The sequence below is a fragment of the Mytilus trossulus genome, chromosome 2, assembly GCF_036588685.1.
Source record: "Mytilus trossulus isolate FHL-02 chromosome 2, PNRI_Mtr1.1.1.hap1, whole genome shotgun sequence".
NCBI lineage: Eukaryota > Metazoa > Mollusca > Bivalvia > Mytilida > Mytilidae > Mytilus > Mytilus trossulus.
This window is the reverse complement of record NC_086374.1, coordinates 26668796-26679863: the sequence shown is the minus strand read 5'-3', so window position 1 is coordinate 26679863 and position 11068 is coordinate 26668796. Positions and strand designations below refer to the sequence as shown.

Genomic DNA, 11068 nt, shown 5'->3' with positions numbered 1-11068 from the left:
AAACTATTAAAGGATTAACAGTATACCATTAACTTCATGTCATTACAAATACATGTATATTGTATTGGCCATTGTTGAATGAATTGCTTACCAACTAAGTTTAACCTAACTATATATATATGATTAATATTAATTTACAGCATGATACGCATTATACATTAGTAATACAATGTATTAAACAGAGAATTTGAATTGGACAGTACATTGAATTCAATACAGTACTTTATAATGCCTTAGACATTAAGACTATTGAGAGACATGAGACAAGTTTTGAATTTTTATGATTATTTCAGTAATGTATTTGTATATAACATGTACAAAATGTATAACCTTCAAACAAATTCTTTGTCTTGTTCTTAGTCTGTTTTCATGTTCTGGCCAATAATAAGTTACTACAAAAGTGGTAATTGATATGGGAATTTGGGAGTTTCTTGTGGACTGAGTTTAGCTGAATGTAATGTAATTGATCTTTATACAGTTTTATAGTGTAATAGTGTATATTATATATTTTCTTACACTACACAGTAATACATGTACATCATCATATATCTGTATTCTGTTCTTAGCAAGTACATGTTTAAATTTTTGGAAAACAATATTGACCATAAACATGATAAAGACGATTATTATTAATATTTTCTCTTTAATTTGAAATATCTGGAATGTGCGATTATAGATTTGATCAGTAATCAGTTGGTAAATTTGCTGGAGGGACATATTTTAACATATTACAAGGTCTATAATTATCATGAAAATCTGTCACCCGTAACATAAAAAGTTGTGATAACTACATGAACTACTGGATGTAAAAAATGTACAACATGTATTGTACATTGTATATTGTATTTGGGATGTCCCCCAAAATATTTTGTTTAATACATTTTGTAGTTTGTTTCTTTATTAGAAGTTGAGTGTATTTGTTTTTGTACATACTATTTTGTGTACAAAATGTATAAAGGAAGGGTATTTTGAAAGGACTCATGGGCTCGCCTTAGATAACCCTGTATGATTCTATTTATACACTTACAATATGTCATGTATGTAACTCGTCAAGAAATTAATATTTCATTTAAATGAAATGAATTAAAATATAAAGTAATCTAAATCTGATGTAGGTTATTTTATAAAGACAAGAAGACTTAAAAGATGAGCGAAAAAGCTTTGATGATACTGATATCAATTATGTCAGAACTGATGACTCATCGTTTTTGTTGACTGGTCACTGTTCTAACAAAAATGGCAAGTCCAGACTCATCAGACAAATTTGAATGTAAATTATTACTAAGATTCATTGAAAAAAAAAGACATTGATTGGATAAGTGTATTAATTGATAACATTTTTGTCCTGTCTGCACTGATGAAATAAAGAAGAGACTCTGAGTCAATGTAGGATATAAAGGTTGAAACCATCTGTACTTTTTTTTAAAAACCATTAAACATGAGGGCTACATGTACACCATGTATGTTTGAGTTGAAAGATATATTGCTATAAATCTGCCATTATAATTTCCTAAAATTGATAAGACATTTTCTTCCTTATAAAGAAGCCCACACTGTTTTTGGACTAGTAGCTAATTGTGCAGACTATACATGTACAGTATATGACCAAATTAATGTGACAATTTGAGTAGCACTAATTTTCAGCATTTTCCTTATACACAAATTATGATATTGATGTATTTTCCCAATAGTTTATAGGATCATTCATGTCATTGCTAGATATACCTTAGAAATTGAAACCAATAATGTAAATTAGCACAAAGCTGTTAACAGATTATTATACAATAAGTAATGAATTAAAATGGTGAGTCACCATAGTACAAATGTATGTAAAATGTTTTATAGATCTTAAAATTGTCAGTTTATTTCTAATGAAATCATTAACAAAAGGAAAATTTCTCAACTTTCATAAATGACATACACACATTTATTGATGAGGTTTTTTTTATGTACGAAAATAGAACTTTGAATATCGAAAAAGGATTCTAATAAAGAAGTTTTGAAGGGGGACTCATCTTTACTATAAAAGTCTCAATATCATGCACCGTGAGAAAAAGAAATGTTATTCCTTTAAACCGTAATTTATTATTTCAGTCTCCATGCCAAAAAGAGCTATGAAATGACATCCAACTTAGATTAATTTTAAGATTTTGCTTATAAAATTATTTGTGTGCTCAGTTTAGAAAAAGATGACTCCATTCAGATTTTCAAGAGTCCAGGACACAGGAAATCCCTTTAGTGAGAACCCTAAATAGGAGTGCTTGCCACAATAATTAAATACTGTTATTAATTTCTTATATCCAGACTGAATGAGAAATCGAAATAATTTTAAGTGAAGCTGTAAATAATTTTCAATTCCATACAAGGGCAGTAGTCTTTTTAAGTTTAAGTTACAAAAGATAAAAAAACACTTCTTCCTGTATAAAATGAAATGATTTCAAGGTCAGACATGTTAAAAAGGCATAAATTAATACTTGACCCGGCTTTTTGTTGATAGTTTTTGCTGCTACTTGAAATTCTTTGTTTTATTAATCACAAATAGAAATGAAAGAATGACAGTGCCCTAAAGGGATAACCTAGGTCGTAACCACACAAGTTGATGATTGTTATGTAATTTGTTCATCACAAAATATTTTGGTGTGAATCATGATGATCTAAGATAATTTTGATGAATTGATTCAAATAAAATCAATATTTATCAGGGAATATTTGTCTGTAATTTAATTGACTTCCTCCTTTTGGTAAATTGTTTAGTAATTTAAGGCATAGTCATCAATGCTTTTCATCAATAATTAAGATTGTTCACTGATGGAATAGCAGAAAATGTTTCCACTTCAATGGGTTCATGCTACTGTTATGACTATATATAGCTTTAAGTGATATTTTATTCAGCTAATGAAAAATATGGATAATCTTTACCTATTGTCCTTAAATTGTTCTTGAGAATAGGACTGTTTTCTGTTATGGTTAATCTACATATAATTGAGAATGGAAATGGGGATTGTGTAAAAAAGATGAAAACCCTACCAAATAGTAAAAAACAGCCCTAGGCCACCAATGGGTCTTCACCACACCAAGAAAATCCAGCACCCTGAAGCAGGCTTCATTGTATGAAAGTTGTTTCAGCGAGTACAGTCTGCACCAAAAAATTTTCAACTACTAGTCCGAAGACCAATATTTCAATATTTTTCTTATTAGTCCAGACCTAAGTTTTGCAATAACTTACTAGTCCCAAAATTAAATAACTTACTAGTCCCAAAATTAAATTACACAAGTCTGGGGCATCAGACTAGTGGATAACCGTTCAGACTGCCAGTAATTTCTTACATTTCTATCATGGTTTCAAGATTATACCAATTGTTAACAGGCTCACAAACAGTGAAAAATCATTGCCATATATAGAAACTTGCAAATTCATTCAAACTATTTAAATTATCTCTTGCATTTCTTTCACAATCATATTTCATAATCACTTTTTAGAATAGAAAAGCTCATGTAAGCCAATTGCATATAAACATATATGTATGTAAGAAATACATACACTAAGGTTATTCTTGAAAATGAGATTTAAATGAAAGACGATTTTCAGTTTTGTTTTTTAAAGGAAAAGAGACAAGTAACTAGAAATATCTAGCCTAGAGATACATGTCTTTGTTAAGATAAGTACATGTTTATTTTCTTCCTGTTATTGATATAATGACTTATAACATAGTACAGATATATAATATTCTATGTATATTCACACTATGGGGTCCAAATTCTTTTTAAATATTTAAAACATTGTGTTAAGTAAACTTTCTCCCCTTGAGCTGTTGCAATAGATCAGATGCCCACTGTAAAGTAGAATTTTGTAAACTAGGTTCCAGTAAATAAAAGATTGCTCATTACAATATTAAAAAAGCATATGATAGAGATTAGTTCAAATAGGTCTCAATGTTCTTCAGAATCATAGGGAGAAGTGACTTCTCTTTTTAGCCATGGCCCTGTCAGTTTATTTTCGAATTATGAGTTTGGATGTCCCTTTGGAATCCTTTGCATCTCTTATAAACTAAAAAGGCATCATTATCCTTCTGCTTGTTTGGATAGACATACAGATTAAACCCAATTTCCAAAATATAGAAATGTATTCTTCTATGATTGAAAGGAGTTTTGGGGTATGTGTTAATGAGACAGAAAACGTTCTACCTTTTCTAAAACTAGTGGGTGATCTGCCTCTAACATTACTACTTTTTGTTAACTTTAATTAAAATCTAAATGTTTAATTTTGTTGACAACTAGATTATATATCTTAAACTTATTTGAAATTGATTTTGAGCATGTTAATTTTATCCAATTTATCTCAATACAACACTTGACCGTTGTGAGTGGACATAAATTCCTTGTCAAAGAAATTATTAAATTTCTATTTATTGAAATAGTATTTAAGCTGTTGAAGATAATAGTGGCGTCATCAAAAGATTCATTACAGCAAAGTTTACTTTCATGTTGTTAGAACAGGTCAAATTGTTTGTTGTTTACCCCCTCATTGATAAGAAACCCTGGTGTATTTACACTTCAGATATTGTGACAATACACAGGATTTCCATCGCTTTTTTTCTCTCCTGTCCTGATCAGTTTATTAGTAGAATCACAACAAGAGTTGCATGTATCAGACAGCCATTCAGTTTCTGACCAAACTGTTTGTAGATTATATCATACAATGTATACAATGTTAAAGTATGATAAGAAATTAGTTAGTGCTTACATTATACATGTATATATATATATGTCAGGATGACCTTGATAAATGTTAAATATCACAGTTACCATGGGCCCTTTCTATTATTTATAAAACTAGTTAACATTTTGGTACTGATAATCATTTGCTTTGGGCTTCTGTCTTTAAGCTGCAGTTTTTATTTCATGGAGAAGAAAATGTTTTTTTGGAGTATTTGGGTACTAAATGATATCCATGATATCTGAAACAATGTAAATAAAAATTGTTGAGGGGCATTATGTTTTTCTGACTGTGTGTCTGTTCCTTTGTCAGTCTGTCCATATGTTTGTTCATCTGCCCCCCTTCAGGTCTAAATTTTTGTAAAGGTAGTTTTTGGTGAAGTTGAAGTCCAATCTACTTGAAACTTCAAAAAAAGAAAAAAAATAGAAGAATAATAGTTATCAAACGTACTAGGATTATAATTTTATACGCCAGACGCGCGTTTCATCTAAATAATAAGCAGTTCCTGCTCCATTAGTCAATTTAGTGGCACCCTTGTATGATATTGCTTATAATAATATTAAAGGAAAAGAAATCTGATGCTTTTATACTTTTATAAGTAAATAATTAAACTGCTGAATTGGTTTAAAATTACAGAAAGCTTGATTTTTGTTATACATGTATTGACAAAATATGTATAAGGGATGCACTTTAATTTATTTGCTGCTTTATTTCATTTAAAAATCAAAGTAATTAAACCCATGTCTCTATTTCAATACTTGTTTGAAAAGGTAATCAGCAATAATAAAAATATTAAGGTGGTATGGGTGTCTTCCTCCATCTTGGATTGTAAAAAACAGAGAACCCAGGGTCAAGATTTTCTATCAAGTGAGCAAAATTTGATGCAGGAATGCAGATATTTAATGTGAATTTTCATTTAAAAGAACTAATTTATAAGAATATAGCTTATAAATATTAATATTTTTGCAAATATTGATAATGTAATTATGTTTGGTTGTTTTTAAATAAAAAATATTGGCATTTTAAGGGGAGGTAACTCTAAAAAGTGTAATTTCTGAAGGATTCTACATGGAATTTTCCTATTTTGTATTTTAGGCGGAAAAAATGAACAGTGACCCTATTTTTTCTTTTGATATTCTCAAAGCATTGTCTGAAAGCTACCTTTTCCTTAAGTATTTACGAATTCTATCATTTTGTTTAGTTTCTAATCTCAAAATTGTGTTTTTCCCTGTATAATCCATACAAAATGTGTCATTTTGTCACGTGCTGTAGCTTGAGAAAATGTGCGGTGACCTATCATTTTTATTATATTTTTCTACATATATCAATAGATACTACCTTTTGGCAAAGTATGAACAAATTCTATCATTTTTATTTTAGACTCCCTGGATACCACCTTAAATTATTTTGTTCCTGTTTAAATAGATATAGGAAGATGTGGTGTGAGTGCCAATGAGACAACTCTCCATCCAAATAACAATTTAAAAATTAAACCATTATAGGTTAAAGTACGGCCTTCAACACAGAGCCTTGGCTCACAACGAACAACAAGCTATAAAGGGCCCCAAAATTACTAGTGTAAAACCATTCAAACGGGAAAACCAACGGTCTAATCTATATAAACAAAACAAGAAACGAGAAACACGTATATATTACATACAACAACTACTGTACATCAGGTTCCTGACTTAGGACACGTGCAAACATTTGCAGCGGGATTAAACGTTTTAATGGATCCAAACCTTCTCCCTTTTTCTGAAACAATAGCATAACATCACAACATAGAAAAACAAACCTATATAATATAAAATGATGATTATATATGTAAACTTGCATAGATTTGTATAATGGCTTTCAAATACAATTTGTGCATTATGTTAACTTTGGAAAAGGATATGTATTTTTTCTAAAGTATCATTATTTATGTACTTTCTTTGGTGCATTAAATACACAAAAACACCAATATCAAGCTTGATTGATTTCAAGGGCCTAGCAGCTAAAGCTGAGAGTGCATTAAAAATAAGTTGAAGGAGTAATTTTAATGAGTTATTATTTAATAAAAGATTTTAGGCCTATTTCCTCAATTTAATTCAAAACAATCCTACCAAGCTTTTTTAACGGAGGTAAATTATCAAGTTAACGTTATACAAATTGTTTATTGATGATGTGGGTAGGCCTCTGGTGACACTGGCCCTGATTACTAAGAAGGTTTTTTAACAAGTTTGTGATCAGCTTGACTGACTCAAGACTAGACACAGTTATGTAAAGTGAGGAGGGATTTTAATATCTTATCTGAATATTTTCTTTGTTATAGTTCTGGCTATAAAGAAAACAAATTACATATTGGATCTTTGAGGTTTAAATAAAAGTAAAAATAGGTTGCAGACATAAAAAGAATTATATACATTTAGAATCAGAAATATTATAATATTGAATCATTTATTCATTCTTGGAATTTGTACAGGAAGGATTTTCAGCAGGATTTGATACACTGTACCTTTGTTTGATATTGTAGTCGTAAGATGTTTACTATAATTCCTTTTTGGTCATAATAGCTCTCAAAGTTCCAGTGTATTTCTGTATCCCTGGCTTTTAAAAATGTTCAGTTTGGGCATTCCTGATGGAGGTAAATACAGAAAAGCCCTTCAAACTTAAAAAATATAATTCATTTACACTTGGCAGTAGTTAAACTTTGTATTATTACATGTTTTATTGATTAGAGGCAGGTGCTACCTGGTGAGCTTCTGAAGGTAATAGGTGCATGTTTGTTTTACTTATCATTATTTTTATAGGAATCAGATATACAAGTTGCAGGAGATTGTATACTGCTATCTGGTATAATTAGAGCTCAGATAATATGCTTCTTTATAAATAAGATTTTGAAACCAGAGAAAAGCGAATAATCTGCATATGGTTAAAGTTCTACATCTACCTTGACCATTCTCAATTTTATATGTTACAACAAGACAACAATTCCCAAATATTGGCACAAAAGTGTTTTATGCCATATGTTTGTGAATTGAATATAATGTCAGATCCACCATGCTTGTTTGTGCTTCAAAATTTAAAGGTAGTGACTAGTCAAACTAGACTAACCATGCCATATTCCTGATGTACCTGTACCAAGCTAGGAGCCTTAAGTTTTGGGATTTTTTTATGTTTACTATATGACATAATTGTTTATGCATTTATGAAATATTATACTTCTATTCCTGTTATAGCTCACTAGTTTTTTCCTGAAAAATACTGAGGGTATATTAAAATAGTTGGTGGTCTATACATCCGTCCCATCTTGTACAAACAGTTTTTATACGACCGCAAATTTTGAAAAAATTTTCGTCGTATATTGCTATCACGTTGGCGTCGTCGTCGTCGTCGTCGTCGTCGTCGTCGTCGTCGTCGTCGTCGTCGTCGTCGTCCGAATACTTTTAGTTTTCGCACTCTAACTTTAGTAAAAGTGAATAGAAATCTATGAAATTTTAACACAAGGTTTATGACCACAAAAGGAAGGTTGGTATTGATTTTGGGAGTTTTGGTCCCAACATTTTAGGAATTAGGGGCCAAAAAGGGCCCAAATAAGCATTTTCTTGGTTTTCGCGCTATAACTTTAGTTTAAGTTAATAGAAATCTATGAAATTTTGACACAAGGTTTATGACCACAAAAGAAAGGTTGGGATTGATTTTGGGAGTTTTGGTTTCAACAGTTTAGGAATTAGGGGCCAAAAAAGGGCCCAAATAAGCATTATTCTTGGTTTTTGAACAATTACTTTAGTTTAAGTTAATAGAAATCAATGAAATTTATACACAATGTTTATTACCACAAAAGGAAGGTTGGTATTGATTTTGGGAGTTTAGGTCCCAACAGTTTAGGAATTAGGGGCCAAAAAGGGACCCAAATAAGCATTTTTCTTGGTTTTCGCACCATAACTTTAGTACAAGTAAATAGAAATCTATGAAATTTAAACACAAGGTTTATGACCATAAAAGGAAGGTTGGTATTGATTTTGGGAGTTTTGGTCCTAACAGTTTAGGAAAAAGGGGCCCAAAGGGTCCAAAATTAAACTTTGTTTGATTTCATCAAGAATTAAATGATTGGGGTTCTTTGATATGCGGAATCTTACTGAGTATGTAGACTCTTAATTTTTGGTCCATTTTCAAATTGGTCTACATTAAGGTCCAAAGGGTCCAAAATTAAACTTAGTTGGATTTTGACAAAAAATTAATCGGTTGGGTTCTTTGATATGCTGAATCTAAAAATGTATTAAGATTCTTGATTATTGGCCCAGTTTTCAAGTTGGTCCAAATCGGGGTCCAAAATTAAACTTTGTTTGATTTCATTAAAAATTGAATAAATGGGGTTCTTTGATATGCCAAATCTAACTGTGTATGTAGATTCTTCATTTTTGGTCCTGTTTTCAAATTGGTCTACATTAGAGTCCAAAGGGTCCAAAATTTAACTTAGTTTGATTTTAACAAAAATTGAAATCTTGGGGTTCTTTGATATGCTGAATCCAAACATGTACTTAGAATTTTGATTATGGGCCCAGTTTTCAAGTTGGTCCAAATCAGGATCTAAAATATTATATTAAGTATTGTGCAATAGCAAGTCTTTTCAATTGCACAGTATTGCACAATGGCAAGAAATATCTAATTGCACAATATTGTGAAATAGCAATATTTTTTTTTAATTAGAGTTATCTTTCTTTGTCCAGAATAGTAAGCAAGAAATATCTAATTGCACAATATTGTGAAATAGCAATATTTTTTTTTAATTGGAGTTATCTTTCTTTGTCCAGAACCAACTCAAATCTTTGTTATATACAATGTATATTCACTTTTTACTACCAACTGATAAATTAAAATAATCTTTACCATTCAGTGATAACAAGCAGTTTTTTTACATCTTAATATTTGATGATGTATTTAAATGAGTAGTTATTGTTGCAAACTCCATTAGAAATTTAATTGAGATTAATTTGGAATAAGGGAAAGGGGATGTGATTAAAAAAAATGGGTTCAATTTTCTCATTTGAAATGAAATTTCATAAATAAAAAAATAAAATGAAAATTTCTTCAAACATTTTTTTGAGAGGATTAATATTCAACAGCATAGTGAATTGCTCTAAGAGAAAACAAAAATTTTAAGTTCATTAGAACACATTAATTCTGTGTCAGAAACCTATGCTGTATCAACTATTTAATCACAATCCAAATTTAGAGCTGAATCCAGCTTGAATGTTGTGTCCATACTTGCCCCAACCGTTCAGGGTTCAACCTGTGCGGTCGTATAAAGCTACGCCCTGCGGAGCATCTGGTTTGATGATAAATAAGTTTGCCCATGGTTTGAATTTTAACTTGATTGCATATAAATGAAAAACAATGAGATGTTATATGATTCTATCCACCTAGCCCACTTGGAGAACCTCTGTAGTACAAGCACTAAAGTATCACATATTATATGTATGGTTGAAATTAAATGATCTTTAAACACCCACATTTGATGAGTTGTAACAAGATTAAAACTATTATCATGTTTATAACTTTAATGACTGTAATTGTGCTATCTATATGTTCAACATGATTTGATGTTTAACAAATAAAACATGTGCCAATATTAATACCTAATCAAACATTATAATAAAGAAATATTGGCACAATTTGACTTTTAAATTTGTCATAAAACAAGTTGTTTTATTGGAGGGCCAATAAAGTCAGTAAATCTTTTATGTTTGTCTTCTTTAATAGGGTGATACAAGTAGGTGTTCTTCAATATAATAGAACTAAAAATAATATGGGAAATTCCTGAATTTGAAGAAATGTCATGGCATTACGTTACGTTATACACTATAGTAGCAAAGACTTTAGTGATTTCTTACATAATCAACCATTTTTTTTTAACAAAAGGGAGGGGGTTGAGAAAGTTACCTGGTAAAAGAATGGCTACTGAGATGTTGATTTTTGATTATCAGACATCTCCTCCTGTTAACATGATTAAATACTATCATCTAAGAAAAGCAAAGTCAGTGTGTAAATAACTTCAAAGAACCACATGGTTCATACATAAGCTCAAATAACTGATCATAAATATTATAACAGTGATGAGGATTATCAATAAGATTTGTTGTGCAGTGTATGCTGATAATATATGCCAACTTCTTTCATTCATAATGATGAAAACTTCCTCACAGTTCATTGTATATACATACATGTATTATACAATCAAATACCTTCAATCAGGAGGTCAGATTATTATTGTTTTCACCAAAACTAGTGGTTAAATATTGATGTGTATAATTTTAATACTGTTGCTCAATATATACCGTACTTTAATTTTTGCATAATGCATTGCAT

General features: G+C 30.2%; 1 protein-coding gene across 1 annotated transcript in view; it reads left to right on the top strand.

Moving 5' to 3' along the window:
* Nucleotides 1-11068, top strand: part of LOC134706866 (serine/threonine-protein kinase 17B-like) — a 36981-nt gene that overhangs the window by 1938 nt on the left and 23975 nt on the right. The window lies entirely within an intron of this gene.